Source organism: Malaya genurostris, chromosome 1, assembly GCF_030247185.1.
Source record: "Malaya genurostris strain Urasoe2022 chromosome 1, Malgen_1.1, whole genome shotgun sequence".
Lineage (NCBI taxonomy): Eukaryota > Metazoa > Arthropoda > Insecta > Diptera > Culicidae > Malaya > Malaya genurostris.
This window is the reverse complement of record NC_080570.1, coordinates 98,410,443-98,434,682: the sequence shown is the minus strand read 5'-3', so window position 1 is coordinate 98,434,682 and position 24,240 is coordinate 98,410,443. Positions and strand designations below refer to the sequence as shown.

The 24,240-nt window shown below is 35.7% G+C and overlaps 1 protein-coding gene across 5 annotated transcripts in view; it reads right to left on the bottom strand.

The window, feature by feature from the left end:
* Positions 1-24,240, bottom strand: part of LOC131425201 (irregular chiasm C-roughest protein-like) — a 402,826-nt gene that overhangs the window by 219,009 nt on the left and 159,577 nt on the right. The gene's annotated exons all lie outside the window — the stretch shown is intronic.

Sequence of the window (24,240 nt, the reverse complement as noted above, 5' to 3'; positions counted from 1 at the left end):
GTAAGAAAGTTGTCCTCCATTCAGCGAACAAAAATTCTGGTGCTCCCATTTTAATAGGAAATTAGACAAAAAAACGTTTGAAAATTTAATTAAAGCCATCTGAAATGATCCGAGGAAACGACGGAGATAGAGAGTGGGACAAAAACATTCTACGCGAATGGCCACGTTCTGGTCGTAGACCATGCTGGTACATGCTCTGAAAAAAGAATGTGGCGACCATACGAGGCCACCATATATTATTCCACACGGTTGCTGAAATATGTAAATCATGAAAAATGCATTATTTTCATCATCATTCGGAAAGCGCGCTCCGGGGACTTTCGTGGGAACATTTCTAACGACTTACACGGGCCGGCCTAGCAGACTCTGTGTAAACTTGAAAACGGTCATAAAGCGGATATGCATTTGCTCTCGCTGGGCGCTTTTCTGTCATCGTTCCGTGGTGTTGATGATGGGAAGTTGTTTCTCTTGAGTTTGCGATACATTTTGTAGCTCGTTATGCCATTCGTGAGTAAGGAAAAGCATTTCAATACTATATTTTCGGTGAATGAATGATGTTTAAGCATTTTATGAAACGATTATTCCAACACCTCGGTTGAAATCAGCGATTTTAAGATTGCATTTATCGTCCTATGATTTTGGCAATGAATGCAATGAACGAAGCAAATCAGTAGTTGCATGCTGAAGAACCATGTTTCATTTGGTTTTATACACTCAGAAACAGAATAATTGAATTAGGTACACATGTTTTCCCGATTACACAATGATTAGCGGGTTATATATCTACTTTATTATACTAGATTTCTACTTTCTACTCTACTGTCTCGGAACAATAGTGGCAGTCTATCTTAAAGCAAACGTTCTTTAGTAGATTGTCCGATGAACACTCACTGTTGTCTCCACTGGACAGCGCTTTTTTTTTAAACAAACCATAGAACACAACTTAATTCCTGAAATTGTACCCCCAGAACAATTTTCAATGAGAATAAAGGAAGGCCATTCGATTCAGGTCAATGAAATGATTTGATTACTTTAACAGTTATCAGCCAATTGGTTTTATGATTCCATACAGTATTAACCACACAGTTCGAAAAAATCTTGTGATTTTACATTTTATAAGATGCACATAAATGGAGCGTCGTATTCCTACACAGATTTATATTCAAGAACATTTAAAATTGTGTGATTTGAAAATAACATGGCTTTAATTCGAATGAAGTAAAAAACATAAGATCGATGATAGCAGCGCGACTTGAATAGAGGAACATTAGATCATAAGCTCACCGGTTACTCGACTGAACCACAGAAGCACGTACATATTTGTTGAATAAATGAAACATATAAATCTATACAGCGGCCCATGATACCGGAGTGCAAATTACACTCGTAGCATGTAAAATTCTAGGCGAGTGGAATATTTGTTGCGTAATTTGAAAAATCAAGTAGTTATGAAAACTGAAAAATCAAGTAGTAGCCGGGGGCGCTGCCCTGGAGGATGTACCCGTGACTCGAAGCTGTAATATCGAACCCAGACCAGCGCAGAAAAATAGTCTTTAACGTAGTCTTAAGCTTATCTCTATTTTCTCTCTTTCTCTCTCTCTTTCTCTATCCCCTCACATTCTATGACATGTAAACCGATACCATGAAATGCAACCATAATTACTGACTCTATGTAAAAGCTCTCTCCCTTTCCCCTAAGTCCCCCACCTTATATCTCCCAACCACCCGCAAATCCTTACCCCAATCTGATACAAACCCGGCGAACGACCATAATTAGGTTAAAACCGGAGGTAAATAAACGATATAAATCAATCAAATCAGTTTGCAGGCGTATTTCAATCAATTTTTAGTACATTTTATTTCTGTGAAATAGTGAAAGTATTAATGAGAAATGGGATGTGTTTTGCCTTTCTCATATAGAAAAGTTATGCAATCACTGTGAAAACCGACTTTTGAACCGAGGCCCGGAGGGCCGAGCATCATATACCATTCGACTCAGTTCGTCGAGTACGCAAAATGTCTGTGTGTGTATATGTGTGTGTGCGTATGTGCGTATGTAATTTTTTTGCACTAACTTTTCTCGGAGATGGCTGAACCGATTTTCACAAACTTAGATTCATATGAAAGATCTTGAGGTACCATAAAAAATTCCTGAATATTATTTGGATCCGATTTCCGGTTCGGGAGTTATGGGGTAAAATGTGCAAAAAAATGAGAACATGTGTTCTAACTTTTCTCACAGATGGCGCGACTGATTTTCACAAACTAAGGTTCAAATGAAAGGTCCTGTGGTCCCATGCGTAATTCCTAAATTTCATGCGAAATCGACCTCAAATCTTTTCCAATTGATAGTTTTTATCAGTAGACGGTTAAACAAACCGATTTTGGTTATTCTTTTAAGAATCGAAGAAAATTATTTTGAGGAATACCACAGTATTAATACGATAGTATGATTGATATGAGAAAGGCATCATTACACCACAGGTTTTTTTTATTGAAAAAAGTGAAACTTAATATATATATATATATATATATATATATATATATATATATATATATATATATATATATATATATATATATATATATATATATATATATATATATATATATTTATATATATATATATATATATATATATATATATATATATATATACATATATATATATATATATAGTGTTTTTTCCTGAAGAAATGTGTGTGGTGAAAGCGTAATCAAAATTTGTGAGCTTCTGAACCAGTTTTCTCTTTCGAGCGATGAGTTTTATTGAAGTGGAACATATTTATGAAAGAACATAAAATTAAAATTATATCATGCGCTGTATGTGAACTTTTAGTGAACAGTTTGCATGGCTATTGAAACAGAAGTGTAAATTAAAGGAAAAACAAACACAAAGAAATATACATGTTTGGGTAAGTCAGGAATCCGTTTTATTCTATTGAATTGTAGAATCTTAGAAGTACACGCAGAACTTTTAGGAACTTTAAAGTACAGAACAAGTTCCGCGTGAACTTTTTCGCTGCTTAAGAAAACACGTGTAATTTTTGACATTTCCGCGTGGTACTTTTGGCAACTTAAAAGTGCAGAACAAGTTCAGTATGAGCTTTCTCCCTGCATAGAAGCTTAACAATGTATTCTAGAAATAGTTCAGAAGTTCGTGCGGTAGCGTCGCGCTAAACTTAAAATTTAGATCATTACTTAAAAACCTATTTTAATCCACCTAGTGGTGTAATGATGCCTTTCTCATATTACTCATTACATCATAAATATTACCGTGAAATTCGCAAAAGCAACTGTTTATTGAATAGAAATAGGAAAATTTGCTCGGACCTAATCTCACAAACTCTATAAATCCTGTTTACCTTGTTGTTCCGGAACCGAAAGTAGTATCCGAAACAAATTAAGGAATTCCGTATGAAACTGTAAGACTTTTCTTTTGAGCCTAATACTAATAAAATTTGCAATTTTCCACTTATCACGCTTTAGTTCCGGAACCGGAAGTCGGATCCAGATAAAATGTTTCACAAATTTTTAGGATATTATAAGACCTTTCATTTGAATCTTTGTTTGCGAAAATCGGTTGAGTTGTTCCAGAGATAATTGAGTGTAAACTTTTTCTCAAATTTTCACATATTACTATATAACTCCGGAACCGGAAGTCACATTCAAATGAAATTCTATAGCAAGCTTTGGGACCATAATACCTTTCATTTGAATCTTAGTTTGTGAAAATCGGTTCAGCCATCTCTGAAAAATGTGAGTGCATATTTTTTTCACTTTTTTGGTACATATCATCCTATATCTCCGGAACCAGAAGTGGGATCGGAATGAAATTCAATAGCAGACTATGGGATTGATTATAAGACCTTTCATTTGAATCTTTGGTTGTGAAAATCGGTTTAGCCATCTTTGAGAAAAGTGAGTGCATATTTTTGTTACATACACACACACATACACACACACATACACGGACGGACACACACACACACACACACACACACACACACACACACACACACAGACATTTGCTCAGTTCGTCGAGCTGAGTCGAATGGTATATGACATTCGGCCCTCTGGGCCTCGGTTAAAAAGTCGATTTTCACAGTGATTGCATAGCCTTTCTATATGAGAAAGGCAAAAAGGGCTTCTTAGAATTCTATTTATGAACTTTTGAGCCAAATCAGTCCCTTTTATCCATAGTCAGGCACATACCAGTCCCGATGTTCAACTAGATTAAACTTAATAACGTATTAAATATAAACTTTGATCGAAAATCCGTCATTTCTTTTATTACGTTAGATGGAACTGAACGTCGTAGTGAGGAATGAGGATCTTCCACCAACATCAGTAACAACAAATCCTTTTCGTGACGAGTAGTCGCCTTCAACCATCAGCAACAGGGAACTAAATTTTTGATTAAATTCCAGAACTGAACTCAGAACCTGGATTCTGATCCACCTGTAATTTGTCTAAAGTCTGAAACTGAATTCTGAACCTGAAATGAGATTAAGAATTCAGAATTGTTATCGAACTACACAGAGTGCACGTCGGCTTGATACTTGTGCTTAGTTTTTGAGAGCGCTTTTCTTAAATACATACACACACATTGAAAAAAGGAAATCTTAAGAAAACTGTGAACTAACAGTATACGAAACTGTGATTTCTATTAGAAGAAATCGAGATAATAAAAATTAATTAAAGTTTTGACTTCATTGATTAAAGTTTCGACCAACAATTATCGAAAATAAATAGTTTTATATATTTCAATCGATGCGGAGAAATATTTTCAAGAAGTAGGTGTGATGAAATTGAAAATCGAATTTCGTGGAACTACCTTAACAACTATTTGTATGGCCTCATCACATTTCTCAATAGGTTAAGTGACTGACTAGGAAAATTACTTTTTTTTTGCTAAAAATGGATTTTATTCATCATTCAGCAAAGGCTTCTTCATTTGAGTTAAATTTCTCACCGATGAGCATTCATTTGGAATCAGCGAATAGCCAGTAGTCACCGGGAGCCAGATCTTGACTAAACGGTGGATGAGGAAGCAATTCGAAGTATAACGTTCACGGACGTGGTTCACCTGCCGGTGACGTCATCCACCACCAACAAATCCAGCTGAATAGATATCCGTCGATGTATCTACTCAGCTGGATTTGTTGGTGCTGGATAACGTCACCGGCTGTTTCTCCAGTACAATATAGCCGATATACTCGCGCACTACGATGGCTTCGGTTGGCGTCAAAAATGGCGAGCACAAGTAACGTTATGAACGGTGTCGGTTTGCCAATGGCTGATAATGGTGATGTCAACCATCGTACGGATGACTGACGAATGGCGTCGCTCTATCGAAGCGCGATGGTTGCGTTGCTGCTTCCTTCCAACTTCTCGCCTTTACCCGAGGCTTCCGAAGTCCGAACGTGGGGTCGAATACAACTCATTCAAATAATTGCTTACCTTCTCTTCACACACAATTTCGCACGATATTCAACGGTTTTATTTTTAGATTGATCGCACAAACTTTATCGGTCGCACTGGCTATGCCTTTGGGAAAGAATTTAATATAATCTAATTCAATCAAAAAAGCTTCTCGCGTTTTTAGAAATTTTTATTTAATCATACGTCAGGATTAAGATGAACGAGTCGCATTTCTAGAAATCCTTAGGTAGGTTTCAAGTGAAAAGTTAATTTTACTCGTGAACGGCCCATCTGACTTTCTATTAACCCACTCGCATCTAGCCATGTCATTTTATTGCGCACCTGAATCTATGTGTGATGTATAGTTATCAGGATGTTCAATCGAGTATAGGCGAAACCTTACGTGCAAGGAAATATTTGTATTCAAGTGTATGTAGTGGAAAGGGGGGCAAAGCGGGGGTTTCTTAATAACTCTTCTCCGGGACGATCCGGGATGTTTTTATTCCTCATCGGCGATTACTGACCTGCCGGCGTGTGCATGTATGGTGCCAGCTACTAAAAAAAAATGGAAATTTGTTTTGAAACACCGTCGAACTTTACCATGCGTCTTCGTCAATTTTCTTGTAGAAGTATTATATTTATGGCACTAGTCTTTTGTGTCGTTATAATCGTTCGAAATTTTCAATCGCATGTGAGGTATCTGAATTCATTTTGAGAAAAAAAGTTTCGTAGTATTCTATAGCGCTCTCTTTCGCGCTTCTATAACTTATTATGTTTTTCGTTTCCGAGCATTATTGTGTTTGCTACGAATCGGGAAGAGAAATGCTTTTCATGCGGCAAAGCTGGGTATTGCAAAGCGCTCAGCGACATGTAATTTTACTTTGCCCGAATCGGTACAAACTCTAGTAAGTCATACTGTAACAATTTCGATGCGCAAAAAAGAATTTATTTACTTTGTATTCATTGTATTTTTGACAGAATAGTATGCAAAAAGTATTTTCTATTTGATGTAATTTTCTAACTATTTATGAAAAAATGAAATAAACAATTTTCTAATCTTCAATTGTTGACTGAATATAGGTTTTTCAAATATTCATAAATATTTGTTAATGTAAAAGGCGATATCGTGAGATTTTATAAAGTACCCCGCTTTGCCTCCTACGTGTGTCAAAGCGGGTCAAAGCGGGTCAAGAAACATTGCTTTTAGATTACTTAACATAATTTCGTTTTGATTACTTAACATAACGAATATTTAAGATAAAAATATCTTTTAGTCGGGTTATTAGTCATCAAAGACAACGTAAATTTCCAGTTCGGTTTTACATCTCCTCCGAGTCAGTCGATAAAACAAAACCGCTTACGTTGGAAACAGAAGAAACCAAGTACAAAATTGTGTAGTGAACAATAGACCTCGAAAATGAGTAAACCAAACGAACGAAAGCTACCGCCGACACGAAAGAATACAATTGTTGTTGACTTCTGGCAGTGCGAAATTCGACCTTCGATACGAGAACTTGAAGGTTTGCTTAAGGAGCAAATGCAGCTGGACATTAAACGTGTGCATTTACTTCAATGCAATAAGACGAATAATGTTGTTTACATCCAGTTTTATAAAGAGTTTGATGCAATTCAATTCGCAAAAGACAATAACAATGTGCATTATGTGGAACACGAGAAGATTAAGTACAACATTCCAGTATATATGGATGATAGTGCTATAGAAGTGCGTGTGCATGATCTTCCCTCAAGCGTCACCGATTCATATATTCGCAAAACTATGTCCCAATACGGAGAGATTCTCTCTGTCGAAAAAGAAAAGTGGAAGAATTTTTTTCCCGGTATTCTAAATGGCGTACGTGTATTACGCATACACTTGAAGAAGCCTATACCTTCTTATGTGATTTTCGGTCAAGATACAAGAATTCCGTGCAAATTACTTGTTACCTATGACAATCAGATGGCCACATGTCAGTATTGTCAAAAAGCTGTTCACTACGGTAAGCCATGTGATAAACTGGACAAGGAGACAACACCAAATGACAACAGTGCTTCCGTCGCACCAACCCAAAGCAATCCCAGTACACCTGTGACAGTCACCAACAACAGTGAAGCATCCACTTCAACGAAACCATCCAACGTATCCCCTATAGAACAAAGTGCATTAACTGCAGTGAACAACTTACCATCCAACCAACCAGCAACAGCAAACAATGTACAACAAGGCTCATCTCCAGCAACTAGCAATGAAACCAACAACAATACCATCGATGTGGCAATGGACGAACCACGAACGAAGTGCCCCTCAATCCTCGCAGGAGGGAAATGGAAGCTCTTCTCCCCCTAGAAAAAGGGTGACAACGAGATCCAACTAAAAAAAAATGTATTTAAAAAATCGGCTCAATCGGCCACGTAAAGCTTGTACGCAAATACGCCTGAATAAAAAATATCTTTTAAATAAAAAAAACAACGTAAATTTTTGTTCGCTATAAATATCTCATGTAAATAGTGAAAATTATCATTAAACCAACATGTCCCCGCATTGAACCACCCCCTTCCCCTATCTAAATTTAATACATTTTGGCATAGTGGTCGTAGTCAACTAATAATTTGACATTAAAATCAATTCACGTAAAGTGAACATGCTACAACTTAAATGGCTTTCACTTTTTTTCTGACTAATCGAAATGTCATGAAAATTTCCCACATAGTTTTGTGAAAATTGGCACTTCATAAATGTCGTATGGATTGTACAATGATAGCGCCATAGTGTGTTAGTCATACGACTAACATGTGTTATGTGTTAGTTTCCGCATTTGGAATTTGCACCTGTACATGGAAAACAAAAATCTTAGTTTAGAGTATCACATGCATACTTAAAGCAGTAGCAAAAAACCACAGTGCAAAGGCTCTGCGTACTAAGAATCGGCTACGAAGTCTGCAGAAACAGAAAGGACAAATTTCACAAAAGGAGTACCTAATGCTAAGACTTTGCTTTGCCGATAAATAATTACCAGTACTACTTGTTTTTTTTCAAGTTTCGATATACAAATAAAATTTGCAAGTTTTTGTTTTGTAAACCATAACCTTCAAACTGCCCGTTCATGTTATCAAGTCGATTACGGCATAATGTTACGTGCGAGTATCAATGGATTATAATGTCATGTTCCAACTTAGGATAGAAGTTCAAAATACAGTTTCAGTTTTAAACTAAAATTCCATCTTTGGACATTCGTATCATGCGATTTCGTTCTAGCTCGAGCAATGAATCTATGACCTTTGAACGATACGGAGACCGGTGTACCAGATTTGGGTTGAAACTTTGTATTGCGTTCCTACTGGGGTGAGGAGTCACTAGCGGAAAAACACCGACGCTCATTATAGTTACAAGTAAATATAATAGCATCGCTCGTCCATCAGCCAGTCGATTCCGTTGCTCTTTGAAAACCAACGACTATCATAAGAACTTGAATAGCTTCCGCTTTTATTTTCCTATATTTTACCAAACGCAAAGTGAAAAAAAAATAGCTCAAGAAGGAAATGCTCCGGTTGAGCAAACATGAAGCACATTTCCTCGGCGAAAAGTTCCGCTTGTCCCGGATTGCGTGAGCTCTTGGCAACACATCCACTATCAAGAGGGGGTTTGTTGTGTGATCCCGTTCTGCCTTGTTTCCAGTGCAGCTGCTGCAGCTACTGAGTAGCTGTGCTCGTCGGAGTGTCATGAGCTTTGAAAAATGCTCTATCGCGTTCCTACTAGAGCGCTGTCTATTTTTGTTTTTGATGATGAGAACGTAGTTGGATAAAGTTGCCATATCTGAGGACACCTAACCGAAAAGTAGATTACAATGAGTTTTAGTAATGTATCGGTCGACTAAACTTTTATAATTTAGCTCATCTTCAAAACATTACCTATATACAGTTAAAGTCTGTGAAGATTAAATTTCATCACAAAAAGTAATGGAATTTCAATTCTGACATTTCTGGCAACTATGGGTATCTAAAAGCTCATTCCATGGAAACTTACTTGCACAACTTTCACTTTCAAATGGGCGCGGAATTTCTGTAGCTCTGTGCAACAAACTACAAAATGTACGGTAGCTCATCCCGCCAGTAACCGTTTTAGGCTTGGGTATGACGTGGGGGTCATGTAGTGTGTTGCTTTAGGCAGGAGGAAATAAATTTTCCTCACATGCCAGAGTCCCAAGGTTTTTCTATTCTTGGACCATGAATCCGCTTCGTTCCGGACCGGAGAAAGGAAACGTTGTAGTGTGCATTAGCACTGTGAGTTGAATAGTGCTGGGAAACTCAGAAACGTGCAATATCAAGAAAATACGCTAGGTACTAGGCAATTACAAAAATGAAAATATTTATTCGGAAGTGAGCGAAAAAAGGGTAGAAATTTAATTTAAACGACAGGAAGAAGATAAAACCGGACACTGTACTTTCTAGGTTCCACCATAGAAATACAATAGTAATTGGAACATTCAGTAAGGTTGATAGATTCTCCACGAAAAGTGTTGCATACATTTTTCGTCCAACGTAATAATACATTTTAAACCATTTGTTTTGGATATGGGAGACTAATCTTTCCGATAAACACTTCATCGAAAATAAAACATCTTTCCAATATTTGTGAAATTATCTCTACTGTATAATAAGAACGCTTTCTTAAACATAATATGAGCGTAGTAAAACCCAATACTTGTTACTAAATTGAACTGTCCGATTCCAGTTTGTACTTCGAAATCTATAATGGGTTTTAGTTGAATTATTGAATCAGATTTCAGATTCAGACCTCGGAATTACTAGCAGTTTCCATTCTTTGCCAGTAAAATACTTCCGAATGGTTTATGGCAACCGTTTGGCGTTTCACACTGATCAAGAATAAGGCAAAAAATAATGAAAGAAGTGGAGATAATTCGATCGATTCGATTTAAATCGAGAAGACGCTCCACCTAAATGAGAAACATGCAATAACCGCAGACCGGGGCAATAAGGAGCAAAGCGAATCGAATCAGTCGGTGAATCCATTCAAACCAATTCATCTTTTGTTAATGGCAGATGTGGCACATCAATGGCGAATTAAGGTGCCCTATTCGGAACGCGTTGGAATTTCGATCCCACAGACGCAATTCACCTTAGTGCGGTGTCGATCGAATTATATCCCCAAAGAGCCAGTGAAGCCATAATACAATAATACCTACTTGCTCCTAGCCAATCCTGGAAGGGTGGTGTGAGATAAATTCAATGGTTCGATGGCCAGTCTGGCTTCGTTTGTTGACGCTGTCCGGTATGAGTCGGTGCTACGATTAGCTACACAGTTGAAAATAATCTGAAATATTACATCTATTATTTGACACACTTCTTTGAAGCATGAAATTGTATATAAAACAATCTATTTTCCAATATATTAGAAACCGAGTACTACGTGATAAATATAATGTTATAATGTTCGAAAGTCCGCATGGTAATTGAATTACTCACTGTGGAAATTTTATTTTTCTCTGTGTTTAATACGTGTTTCAGCAGCAGAAAAAGAAGAAATTGATAACCAAGAGGCGTTGAATGAGTTCTTTTTATTGCTTTTGGAAATCGAGTCTGAATCGGTTACGAATACGAAATACGATACGAAGTTTTGCTGCCATCCAATCTGCCGCATGGCCTAATTATTATTTGGCGTTAATGAGCTTTAATTACGATGCATTCAAGCAACCGGATATCGACAAGGCTGGCGACAATGAATGCGAACGAATGGAAATAAATGGCCCAAGGATTGAACAAAATAAATTCGTTCGTTCAACTAATTTAACATCAACTTTTCGAAACAAACCCTGTCCTGTCTACCAATTAAAACTTTCGCAGGTTTTAGGCTTTCAATTCAATTAAAATTCACTTTATTAATTGAACAGAAAGAAGGATTCTTCTCTACACGTACTGCATGTCAATAGAATTTTTTTAGAATACTTATAGATTGATTATAAATTTAATCATTATGAGCAATATCATCATCCAACACAACCATATCTTTTAAGTGAAATAAATCGGCATTCGGTAAGTGAATGAGGTTACGCCATGAGGATTTTTTTGTTTCAAAATCTATGCATGTAAGGTAGGCGAAAAGCAAAATCTAGCCAAATAAACATTCGTAGTACACCGAAACCTTCATTTATGAACTAAACGGGGATTCGTCAATCGAGGTAGCTCGTAAAATAAGTTCACGTTATTACGTAAACGTTAATACATTACGTTGGATTTGGTTCGTAAAAACAGTTCACGTTATTTGGAATTTACTTCGTAAAACAAGTTTGGTATAATGAATGTGATAACCCCCAATAAAATGACTATTTTCAGTTTTGAAGACTTCTTTTGCTCACTATTACTACAATTAAATACTACATTCGAATTTAAGTAAGTGACAATCGATTCAACCATATGTGAGAAAAAGAAGAGAGCTTCGTTTGAAAGATTTTGATTTTGCTGGAGTTTCCGGAACCGAAAACTGGATACCGGTATACAGAAATTCGGATTCTTAGACCATCAGACAATATGAACCAGAGGTGAAAATAAGCCCATTTTGCGCATGAAAATGTGAATCAAGATTTCCGATTGTGAATCAAAAAACCGAACACCGTGAATTAAAAAATTGAGTAACAAAACTACGATTATTTTAAATTTGTGGGAATTATGTGTTAAGATCCAACTTCCGCGAAAAAAAAATAAAACTCCAACTTCTGCAAAAAAATAAATCTGTTATATAAATTAACACAAAAAGGTAACAAATCTTCAAAACTGATCTCACACATACATTTAAAATTACCTTTTATGTCGTATACATAAACAGAATCAGGAATATATTCAAAAAATATTACGAGTTTGATTTTTATAGTCAGCATTTTTTTCAAATTTTCGCATCTAATTAGAAAACGATAACTGTATGTAAAAGATCTTGCAGTTGAGTTCTCGAACTTTACAGGCAGTGAAACTGTTAACTTTGAATATACTCTCGAATCAGATTTAGAAGAATCATGATCACAAAAATCATCCAATCATAATCACTAGCGAAGATAATCGCTTAATAAGTTGATCAGTGATCTTTGAATCACATTGATCAAAACCAATACTGATCTTCCGTCACCCAAAATTGGTAGTGATTTTGAGCTACTATTATTACCGATTCCTGCAAGATCAAATCACTGGACGATTCGATCGGCTTTGAGCATTGTGGAAGAAAATCACATATGAGCAGGATCAGACATGAGTACCGATTGATTTACGTCTAAAATCGTAGATCCCGATGAGTGGTGTAAAAATGAGTGACAACAGTAATCCTACAGGAATTTTAACTAAGAACAACGCATATCAATGAGACTTTTAAAATCGTGGAAAATTGTCAATTTTGTATCTTTGGGAAGTTTAGTGATGGGTGATATGGAATATTAAAGGAGCATCAATTTAGATGCATGAGAGTGCTCAAATTGGAGAAAATTGTCAATTTGTAACTTTCAGGAATGCTCCTTTAACAGTCTTTACTCTTTATCACCAGAGTTGGTAAATATACCGGTTTCGTATGGCACGGTTTACAAAATTTCAACACATGTTCTCGTTTGATACAAACCGTGTTCGATTTCACAACCTGTTGTTTTATTTGCAATAGAATGAACACTTAATGAAGGGAAATGAATGCTAGATAAAGGGTTTATGAAAATAATCAGTATGGATCGTAATCACATTGATAGTGTAAATTTTAAAGATTTCACTACGCAACAGCAACACACAATGTAAAACTAGTAAAAAAATATACCACACCGAATAGATATTATAACGACAAAAGACTCGACATGTTGATGAAATCCTGCACTCCTGTTACTTCTGTGTATGATATTCAAGCTAAATAGGGTTAATATTAATCCGCAGCGTAGCACGCTTTGTGATTGAACATATATTCAATTTTCTTATTACTATAACTAATATTAATATTATTAGTTGTTTTTATTGACCAACTATTGAGAAAATTGAGCGGTAATCTGTTTTAACGTTTTCGTCCCTTCTACCATTATATCACCGGAACCGTAAAAAGAGAGCCATTTGAACTTCAAACCTGTTTAATTAACACAGAGTAGCATTAAAACGAGCGTAACTTTGTTGAAATGTTGATTCTGAATCAGACAGTGATACTGATAACGATGAAGACATTTTTAAATTCTAAGTAAAATCAAAATTTATCTTATCAAAAATCATTCGTTTCAAAATTCATTATAATATGTACAATAAATATGTGATATGAAAAGATAATGCTGATTATTGTTATTAACTGTGAATCAAAAAAAATGATTATTTCCACCCCTGATATGAACTACAAACTAAAACAGTATGTAAACCAATATGAATGGAAGTTAAAAATTGATGACGGATCCTGTATAACTGCAAACAGCTTGTATGGCCATAAACTTACATGACCTTCAAATTGAAACAGTTTCGAGCACAACTTACAAGGTATGAAAATATTTTTCTATGACGGTATGAAATTTTGAAAAACTTATCACCTAATAATGTTAGAACCGGATGTCGGACTATCAGACATGTTAATTTGAGTGTGATTTTATGAAAATCTGATATAAGTTTATTTGGCCCTAGACTATCTTGACCTGAAAACTAGACAATTTTTTTTAACTAACGTAAAGAATTCGCTACTCATGACATGGTTACTTACGAAGAAACTTGAAGTAGGTAAGGACAGTGGCATAATCGCGAGATTGACGTAGGACTACACTACGTAGGACTATGTATACACATTAATTGTTTTGATACCGTTTTTGTAGTTTTGTAGCGCTGAAATGGACCATTTGTATTCTAGGAAGTAGGGCAGCGATTTAACACGTTGACTGCCACGACCATTCTCATACGACCAGAATATACGAGTTATCTCGTAGGTTGGCAGTCAACGTGCAAAGACAGTTTTCTAAATAAGTTCTTTGCGTTTCATTTGGGGTCCGTTAGTGGTTTTGGAGTCCTGGAAAACTATTATGATGATTATGTTTGTATTCCAGGAAGTAGGGTGCCATTCTAAGTCATTTGTAAGTTTTAGCCTTGACCTAGAAGAAATCATTACATAAATATAATTGTAATACAAGTCGTACCATCGCTCGTATATTTCAATATTTCATACATCTCAATATTTTAGTTGAAGAAACTATTAAAATGCTGTATTATTTCACTATTCAAACAATGTTTTCGTAATAAATTTGGTATTATTAACAATTTTACATCTCTTTCCATTCGTTTCGTAAAAGAATTAGAACAAGGAAAAAGTTATTAGGAAATTAAATCTGGAGTAATTACGTTACACTTTCATATGACAAAATTTTGAAAATGCAACCAGGTGAGCATAGTAAATAAAACGTGCTTAATCCACCTAGCAGTGAGATGATACCTTTTTTTATCAATCCGCATGTGTTTTTTGCATGAATATTATTCGGTATTTCAGTTTTCATGACATTATTCTAATGTCCGTCGTTTTACGTGACAATTTGAAATTTTAATCACTCATTACTCTGTAATGTCGAAACTGCAAATCGGATCGAATTTGAATCTAACAGTGTAACAATCGATTAAATATTCCATGATATGTCGAAGTAATTTCCACTTTAGAGTTAAGGGTAATTTAAGGTACTTCCAGAGCCGGTATTCAGGAACCAGCATAACCCAAACTCATTCGTATGGCCATATGACGAATAAATTGCAATATTTTTGAGTCCAACTTTAAAGCTTTTCGGGATTGTCATCTTCTATATCGCTTTGAATTTTAAAAATTCATCATCCTACAATTTCAGAATCGGAAGTCAGAAATGGATAAAATGGGATTTATTTTAATTTGAACTTTTGTTTCTGAAATTCGATTTGGCTTTTTTTAGAGAAAACGATTGAGCTTTGAGAAACGATTCGATACTGGAACCGGAATTCGAAATTCGGTGCAGCCGAAGTCAGACAAATTCACCTGAGTAGCTGTATAGGTTACATTTGTTTCAAAATGTTTGAAAATCAATGTAGACATCTTTGAGGAATTGTAGTGCGAATCGAATTTTTGGGTGCCTTCCGAAACTAAAACTGAATACAACCAAAAATGAAATAAGTTTATTTGGTTATCGACTATCCAAATCTGCAAACCCGATAAACCTGATTAATTTATATGAAATAGACATTTTTATACTAATCACCCGGAACCGGAAGTTGGATCTGACTAAAAAATAAAATGTTTTATAGAATCTTAAAACTTTTCATTTGAATCTTAGATGATTCTTAGATTTCATTTGAATCTCAGATCGGTTCAGCCATCTACGAGAAAAATGTGTTACACAGTTTCGAACGATTATGTTGCCAAAAACGAGCCGTGCAAAAATCGGTCCTAGGCAAAATATCATGCTGTACACAGTCTTTTGGGTACTTAGAAACAAATGTATGTAAGAGTACCAAAAATCGTGTTTTATGTTGCTCCCAAGCATTTCTTTGCCAGACAGCGCTTAAAACTTCTACTGCTGGAATAGGGAAAAAAGTCGCTTACACAAAAATTTCGATATCTCCGTTAAAAATGGACGGATTTTAACAATCTATGGCTTGTAGGATAGGTATTACCGTGAAGAATCTAAGTCTGAAAATATATTCCGTTTTTAAGGTCACACACGGACATTTGCTCAGTTCGTCGAGCTGAATCGATTGGTATATGTCATTCGGCCCTCCGGGTCATATACCAATCGATTCAGCTCGACGAACTGAGCAAATGTCCGTGTGTGTATGTGTGTGTGTGTCTGTATGTGTGTTGTCAACTAAGAGGTCGAGATCTCAGAGATGGCTGGACCGATTTTGATCAAACTAGTCGCAAATGAAAGGTCTCCCCGTCACCCAGAACGCTATTGAATGATTTTGAGATTGGATGTTTACTTTTTGAGTTATACGAAGTGTTATGTCAAAATTTTTAGTTTTTTGACAGTATTTGTCACAATTGACCTTGAAAACAGAATATGTTTTCAGACTTAGATTCCGCACGATAATAGCTATCCAACGAATCATAGATTGTTAAAATCCGTCCATTTTTAACGGAGATATCGAAGTTTTTGTGTAAACGACTTTTCCCTCTATTCTAGCAGTAGGAGTTTTGAGCGCCGTATGACAAAGGAATGCTTGGGAGAAACGTGAAACACGTTTTTTTTACTGTTACATACAATTGTTTCTAAGTACCAAATAGACTGTGTACAGCATCTTTTTTCATGACAATTTTAGCCGATTTTAGCACGGCTCGTTTTTGGCAACATAATTGTTCGAATAACATATATAAACCAGATGTTGGCAGAATTTTTTTCAATTATATTGTTTTAAACTACTACTACTACTCGGCGAATGCGTGTGTGACAAATAATTTCACTCAATTTTCTCGGAAAATTTCTTTTCTACAAATTCAGATTCATACGAAAGGTCATATGCTCCCAAACAAAGTTCCTGACTTATGTTTGGTTCCGACCTCTGGTTCCGGAACTACAGGATGATATGTGAAACGAAATCAAAATTGTGTAACTTATTTTTCTCGAAGATGGCAGAACTGATCTAAGATTCAAATGAAATCTAAGAATCATCTAAGATTCAAATGAAAAGTTTCAAGATTCTATAAAACATCTTGCTCTTCAGTCAGATCCAACTTCCGGTTTCGGATATACAGGATGATGAGTATAAATATGTCTATTTCACATAAATTAATCAGGTTTATCAGTTTAGGAGATTTGGATAGTCAATAAAAAAATTAACTTTTTTCACTTTTAGTGGTATTCAGTTGTCGATTCAGAAGGCACCTAAAAATTCAATTCGTGCTATGATTTCTCAAAGATGTCTTCACTGATTTTCAAATATTTTGAAACAAATGTAAACTATACAGCTACTCAGGTGAATTTATCTGACTTCGGCCATACCGATTTTAGAATTCCGGTTCCAGTATAAAATCGTTTCTCAAAGCTCAATCGTTTTCTCAAAAAAAGCCTAATCAAATTTCAGAATCAAAAATTCAAATTAAAATAAACTTATATACAAAATAAATAATTTTAGACATACATACAAAAATTAATTAATTTAATCCAATTATGACTTCCGGTTCTCGAATTACATGATGATGAATTTTTAAAATTCAAACCGATATAGAAGATGACAATCCCGAAAAGCTTCAAAGTTTACTCAAAACTGTTGAAATTTATTCGTCATATGGCCATACGAATCGGTTTGGGCTATGCTGGTTCCTGAATACCGGCTCTGGAAGTACCTTAAATTACCGTAAACTCTAAAGTGGAACTTACATATCATGGCATGTTTAATCGATTATCACACTTCTAGATTTAAATTCGATCCGATTTGCAGTTTCCACATTACAGAGTAATGAGTGATTAAAATCTCAAATTGTCGCTTAAAACGACGGTCATTAAAATAATGTCATGAAAACTGAAACACCGAAGAATATTCATGCAAAAAACACATGCGGATTGATAAAAAAGGTATCATCTCACTGCTAGGTGGATTAAACACGTTTTTATATTTATAAAAAAAGGTAAAAACGTAGTACTATGTCAAAAAATGCTTTGACTTTTACTTTAAACACCCTATCTCCGGAACTGGAAATTTGAAATCTAGATACTCTTATGGTATCTGAAGATCTCTTAGTAGAATCTAAGATGGTAAAAATCGGATGAACCATCTTCGAAAGAAGTTACTGACATTAGTTTTACATTTTTGGTGCATATCACCCTGTAGTTACGACGTCGGCAGTCGGATATAAATGAAGTTCAGAAACTCTATAAGACTTTTAATTTAAATCCAAGTTTGTGAAAATCGGTTCAGCCATCTCCGCGGAAATTGAGTGACAAGTTTTGTCCCAAACACACACATATACAGCTCAATGTGTCGAACTGAATCGAATAATTTCTGGCTTTCGACCCTCCGTTCCTCGATTGAAAAGTAGGTTTTCATAGTGATTGCATAACTTTTATATATGAGAATGCCAAAACCATTACAATATGAGTACTTTCGAAAAAGATTTGATAGGTAAGTGCAGAATTAAGCTTGTTTTAAAATTCATGAGTTTGTTTTAAAATTCAATGACGACATTCGGTTCATCGATATTTTTTGAAATCTTCTTAATGCTGGAGAATAAGGAATCCAGATTATCAATATTCATTGAAACAATTACAATATGGTAATTTTCGAAACGGATTTGAAAACTAGAAAACCGATGGTGAAGGTAGTTTCAAACTCCATAAAAGTGTATTTTTTTGCAAAATGAGTATTTTGGATACGGATTCGATTTTTTTCAATGACAATCGGTTAGCCGGAAGTGATCATCTTGCATTTTGGAACCAATCTGAGAACCGTTTCAACTTGATGATCATACTAGTTGGTGCCTGAACATTTTTTTTTGTTTTCTCTGAAGGGTAGAACATGAGTGATATGAGAAAAAACCCAGGTTTTCTCATTTCGTTTTCGTGCATAGCATCAGTGCATAGCAGTTCACGTGGAAAAACACGTGCGCTTAGTACAAACTTAGTAACCAAATCACGCTATACCTCGGTACAAATTAAGTGTCTTAAGTAGAGATAACTTTACGTCTGCTTAGCGGATGATGTTGAACTGATGAGTGGCGAAGTGTTTAACAAGAACTGATGAGTCGAAGACTAAACGTAAGAAGCAGTCAAGTGCGCTTAGTAGAAACCGGTTACTTGTATCCAAAGTCCTAGACGGTCAACGTTTTACAGTATTTAAAACTATCGCAATCATCGTTTTCTGGCGTCTACTTATCAATAACGTTCCGAAAATGCACAGATGATTTGGTTTTACAATATTTTACAAATCACGTAATCTGTTTTACGAACTGAATAGAAAATAAACCTTTTTTTCCGGTCTTCATGTTTTGCAATAATGTTGCTATATTATCACAACTGCCAACAAAAATTTTGATTACTTTCATTTAACCTCCATCTTTTATCTACGAAGAAAGTGATCTGTGGTGAAAATGTTGTTGGAGTGGAGTGAGAAATCAAAACGAATTGGCTCAAATGGCACTTTCCCCTGGTTATTTGGAGATTTGTGTCTCAAATGTTGAAGGCGACCGCTCAGGTGCTATTTTCAAGTGTTTGGAGCATTAGCAGATACCACGAAAATTCCTCATGAAAAGGCCGGACAGGATGTAGCAAGGACTGAACATTTGATAAAGACTATTAGGGAGTTCATTCCATGAAAATTATAACGATCTCTACCTAAAATGACCGCTATTATGGATGTCTTGAAGTTAACCATGAGCAATCTACTCAAACAGAATCATGGATGCCAGACTTTAGAGTAACGTAACAACAAGGAATGCCGGAGTGCTGTATGTAGAAATGGCATGAAAGTGTAACTCTCCCACTACTGTGACACGCTGGGAGAATTGATTTTCTTCGATGAATAATTATTTGTCCTACAACAGTCTCACAATTTCCAGAACAACAGGTTGTGAACCAATAGTTTTAGGAGTATTTGCAAACACGACAAGTAATCGCTTGTTTTCACTTGGGATATTACAAATGCATTACCTGAGCGGCGGGAGGAAAATTTCAATGAGTTCATGATTCATATTGGGGTCCCAGCACAAACGATAACAGATTGCTTGCTATTGAATTGAATTAGAAAGCTAACAGCTCAGATCAACAAAGATGAAGGACCAAACGACCGAAACACTTTGCGAAATGAATCATTGATTTAAAAAAACACACAAAGCTAATAAAACATAACAAGGTAATGTTAACACCATCAGGATTATAGAAGGTTTTCTTTTGAGCTCGATTTATGCATGCATCCTACATTAGAAACAGGTTCTTCAGAATTTCTTATCAAGCTCACCTGATAAAATGCCCTGACACTGATCCCGTAGAATTTTGTAATTCGTTTCGAAAATTTTATCGCGCTTCAAATTGGCTCGATATGGCACCAAATGCCCATTACATCGTAATAAATACAAGCTAATCCAACTGACCAAGTGTGCGTTAAATGGGCTAGCGTCCTTACGAGCCTCGCCTTATAGATTGCTCTACCCGGATCCACAGTCCCAGCACAAACAATGTTCGATGATAACATTTTATTACTATTGTGCCACTACACTGGCCGTAAAAATATTCTTCAGTCTCTTTCCTTGGCCAGCTATATCCCTCGGAATAATATTGTCGAATTTATTCTGACAGTACTAATTCTGTCCCTCCCGGCCCGGATAACGATTACGACAACGACAACGACGACGACGACGACAATGACTAAGACGACGATGATGGCGATGAAGACGGTCCGGTATAAATATTACTTTCGCATTCCTCGTCCAGCAGCCTAGCTATCGAGCGAATTTAGGATGGAGCGTATTTTCATTTCCTTGGTTATTTCCGGGTGGCTCATTCAATATTGGATCCCTTTTAGCTACAGGAATAGATGGAGTAAAACGCACCCCTGAAGCAAAGCGCATCTTTTGCTATTGCGAGTTGCGAGCTATATTTAATGAAAATTGAATGTTCTTCATGAAAGCCTTTGCCGCACAACTTTGAAAATTATCGATCAAATGCGTCCAGGACTTGACATATAATTTTTGGAGCTTGCTTAAGTTTTCTGTAGAATGGAAGGTTGCATGATTTATCGTACCATTTTGCCTGTAGTCATTATTCCACTACGCTACACTTCAGTATCAATGATAGAAATGCTTTTTCATAAGATTTGTATTCAAAACGTCTCGATATATATTTTTAAATTCAAGTATAAGCAATCCAATCAAATTGTGACAACCTAAAGTGCTCCGAATTGCTGGATATCTACAATAATGATTTGTTAGCAATTCAGGAAAACATTAATTCTTTGGGAAAGGTATGCTACTGCGGGTGTGTATATTACTCCCTCTTGCTCCACAACATTACAGTGTGGTTTCTTCACAAAGAACATGCCCAGAAGAACACGTCCACGGCGAACTGCACAGAAAACTGATGATGTATCGAACATCAATCAGAAATGTCCGTCCGAATGTTGGATTTATTGGTCACAAAGAGACGAACGTGCGGCATAAGTAACAAAGGGATTTTCGAGATATTTATTGCTCCTTCACTCTTTCCCTGTCACTATTCAAGCTCACAGGAAGTGCGCTTCGCACCACAATGCGACGTGCTGACAGTGCACAAATTCCTGTGGGTCAACTATCAAAAGCATCGAGTAGCATTGCATGAGGACAAGAAGTGTGTCACACACGTGCACACTCGAATTTCTGGTTAGCCAGATAATTGCACGATAACGACACAACCGGTTCGCCACAATTACGCACGTAGGCGCAAATTGATCGGTTTATTATTGCCTCAGGCCATTTTTTCGGTTGCTTCGACATATTGACCACTATTATTTAGACGTAATAAAGCTGAAAATGTGGGTTTTGTTATTTTGGTAAATGTTTGAGGCGAACGTTCAACGATACGCCATTCGAAAAGGGAAACATTTGATTCTGAAATGTTTCTAGCTCTTCTCGAACGATATTGGAATAGCATTTTAAACGATAACGGATTGTAGGCTCGGCTTGATTTAACCCTTAGATGCACGATGTTACAACATATCGGAAACGTCTTGAAATTCGAAACTACGCATTTCATGCAAACTTATTTCGAATCAAAAAATAAAATTGATCTTGCGTCTTTCAGGGTTAAGAGGGTCGCTCCATAAAAATGAATGACAATATCTTTGTTACTTTTATCAACAGATATGATATGGAACAAAGTTTCAAAGTCGAATTTCAAGTACTCTGGAGACCCGAGTGTCATATTCCATTCGAGATCGAGATCCCAAATGTTAGGGTGTGCATATGTATGTGCAGTTCAACATAAACTGTCATGCACTCATGAGTCGAAGACGCAACGTAAACAAAAACATTTATTATTCGTCATTTCGAATAAGAGAATATATTTTTTTCTACTTTGATGTTGAAACATTGAAATAGAAGGATTCATTTTCGTTTCCATTACTCGAACACTCAAGTTTTTTTTATGCGTTTTCTTATGCGAATTTTGAAAATTATGCGGTCTTTTTGCCTTTCTCATAAAGAAAGGCTATACAATCACGGTGGAAACCGACGTTTGAACCAAGGCCAGGAGGGCCGAATATCATATACCATTCGACTCTCCGAACGTACCGGTAATAGTGAAGGAAAGCTTCAAAAACGGAAGTCACTTCGATTTTTCAGCAACGGTTAAACCAATTTTCACGAATCATGATTCAAATTAAAGTTCTCAGTGTTTTAAAAAATACTGTGCAATTTTATCCAGATCCGATTTTCCGAAATTATAATGCGAGGAGTATCAAAACTTTCAAACTTTCATACGAAATTATGCAAAATCGGTACATGCTGGTACGGAAGTAGAAAAATACGTCAACGCCTAGCACACAGCGTGCTGTGTTAAGTTTTGTATAGCGTGTAGGGTTACCACGTTTAAGTTGCGAAGTTGCGAATCAATATGCTGCCATTCCATTTTTGGCCCTATTTGTATACAAATAATTTCATCAGCTTTCCTGCTATAAATTTCTGAAATTTCTGTCTTCAGCTTCTTTATGAAAAAAAATGGCCCTAAATGGGCCGTTTATATCTAATTTTTTCGAGGATTTTCGAGTTTTCTCCAGACATTTATTGTCTTTCCAAAACACTTGGTATAAGGTTCGAAAAATTTTAGAGTCGTTTACTCGAAAAAAAATTTCTGGAGTTCAAAGTTCCTTGAATTTCATGAATTTTCGTTTTGTTTTCAAATTTGACTTCCAATCTTGGAAAAGCTATGTTCTGAGTGTTTGACTTTTTAAGTCGTCGCACAGTGGTTCGAATCAATAAAAACGTGGACATAAATCAGTAGCTGCCAAACCGTTCTTTTAATGCATATAGTTGCTTTTAAGAAATTATTTACAAATATATACCACGTAATTTGATTCTATTCCTAATTGTTCGTGGCCTACTTTGACAAAAATATAACCATAACTTTTTTTTCTGAAGCGATAGAATTTTTTTATCTTCGACAAACTTTTACTTTTACAAACTTGTCAAATATACCAAAAGTGTAGGCAACACCATTTCGGATATACAAAGCGTTTTTGTGGCAACCACCTTAAAATCAATTTTTTATTCATAACTTGTTTCAAGTTTTTTTATGCATACTTTGTTTGGAATAATTGAAGAAAATAAAAAATCCCATATTTTTGTTGAAGGTAGTGAATAGGTTTGTTGTTTCCTGGCAAAGTTATACAACATTTTACCTTTTTTTACCTATGATAAAACCTTACACCGAAGCGAAATATGCAACTTTATGAATCTGATTTTTACAAAATTTATAGGAAAAGATATGCCCAATACTATAAAAAAATTCTAAGTGGAACTCGATGGAACTTTTTTTAGGGCATTCTCAAAGTTAGTTTTAGTTATTGAATTGTGACAACCCCCTTAAAACTAGTTTTCAAATCATAACTTGTTTCAAGTTATTTTTTTTACATATTTTGTTTGGAATAATTGTAGAAAAAATAAAATCCCATAATTTTGTAGAAGGTAATGCATAGGTTTATTCTTTTCTGAAAAAGTTATACATCATTTTACCTATTTTTACCTAGGAAACCTTGTACCAAAGCGAAATATGCAACTTAATGCAGCAAACTTTTACAATACTTTTAGGGAATTATATTCTTAATCCAATTTATTTTATAATAAGAATATCCTGAGTACTATTCGTGTGACTCATTTTCACTACGGCCGTGCTGAAACCATGC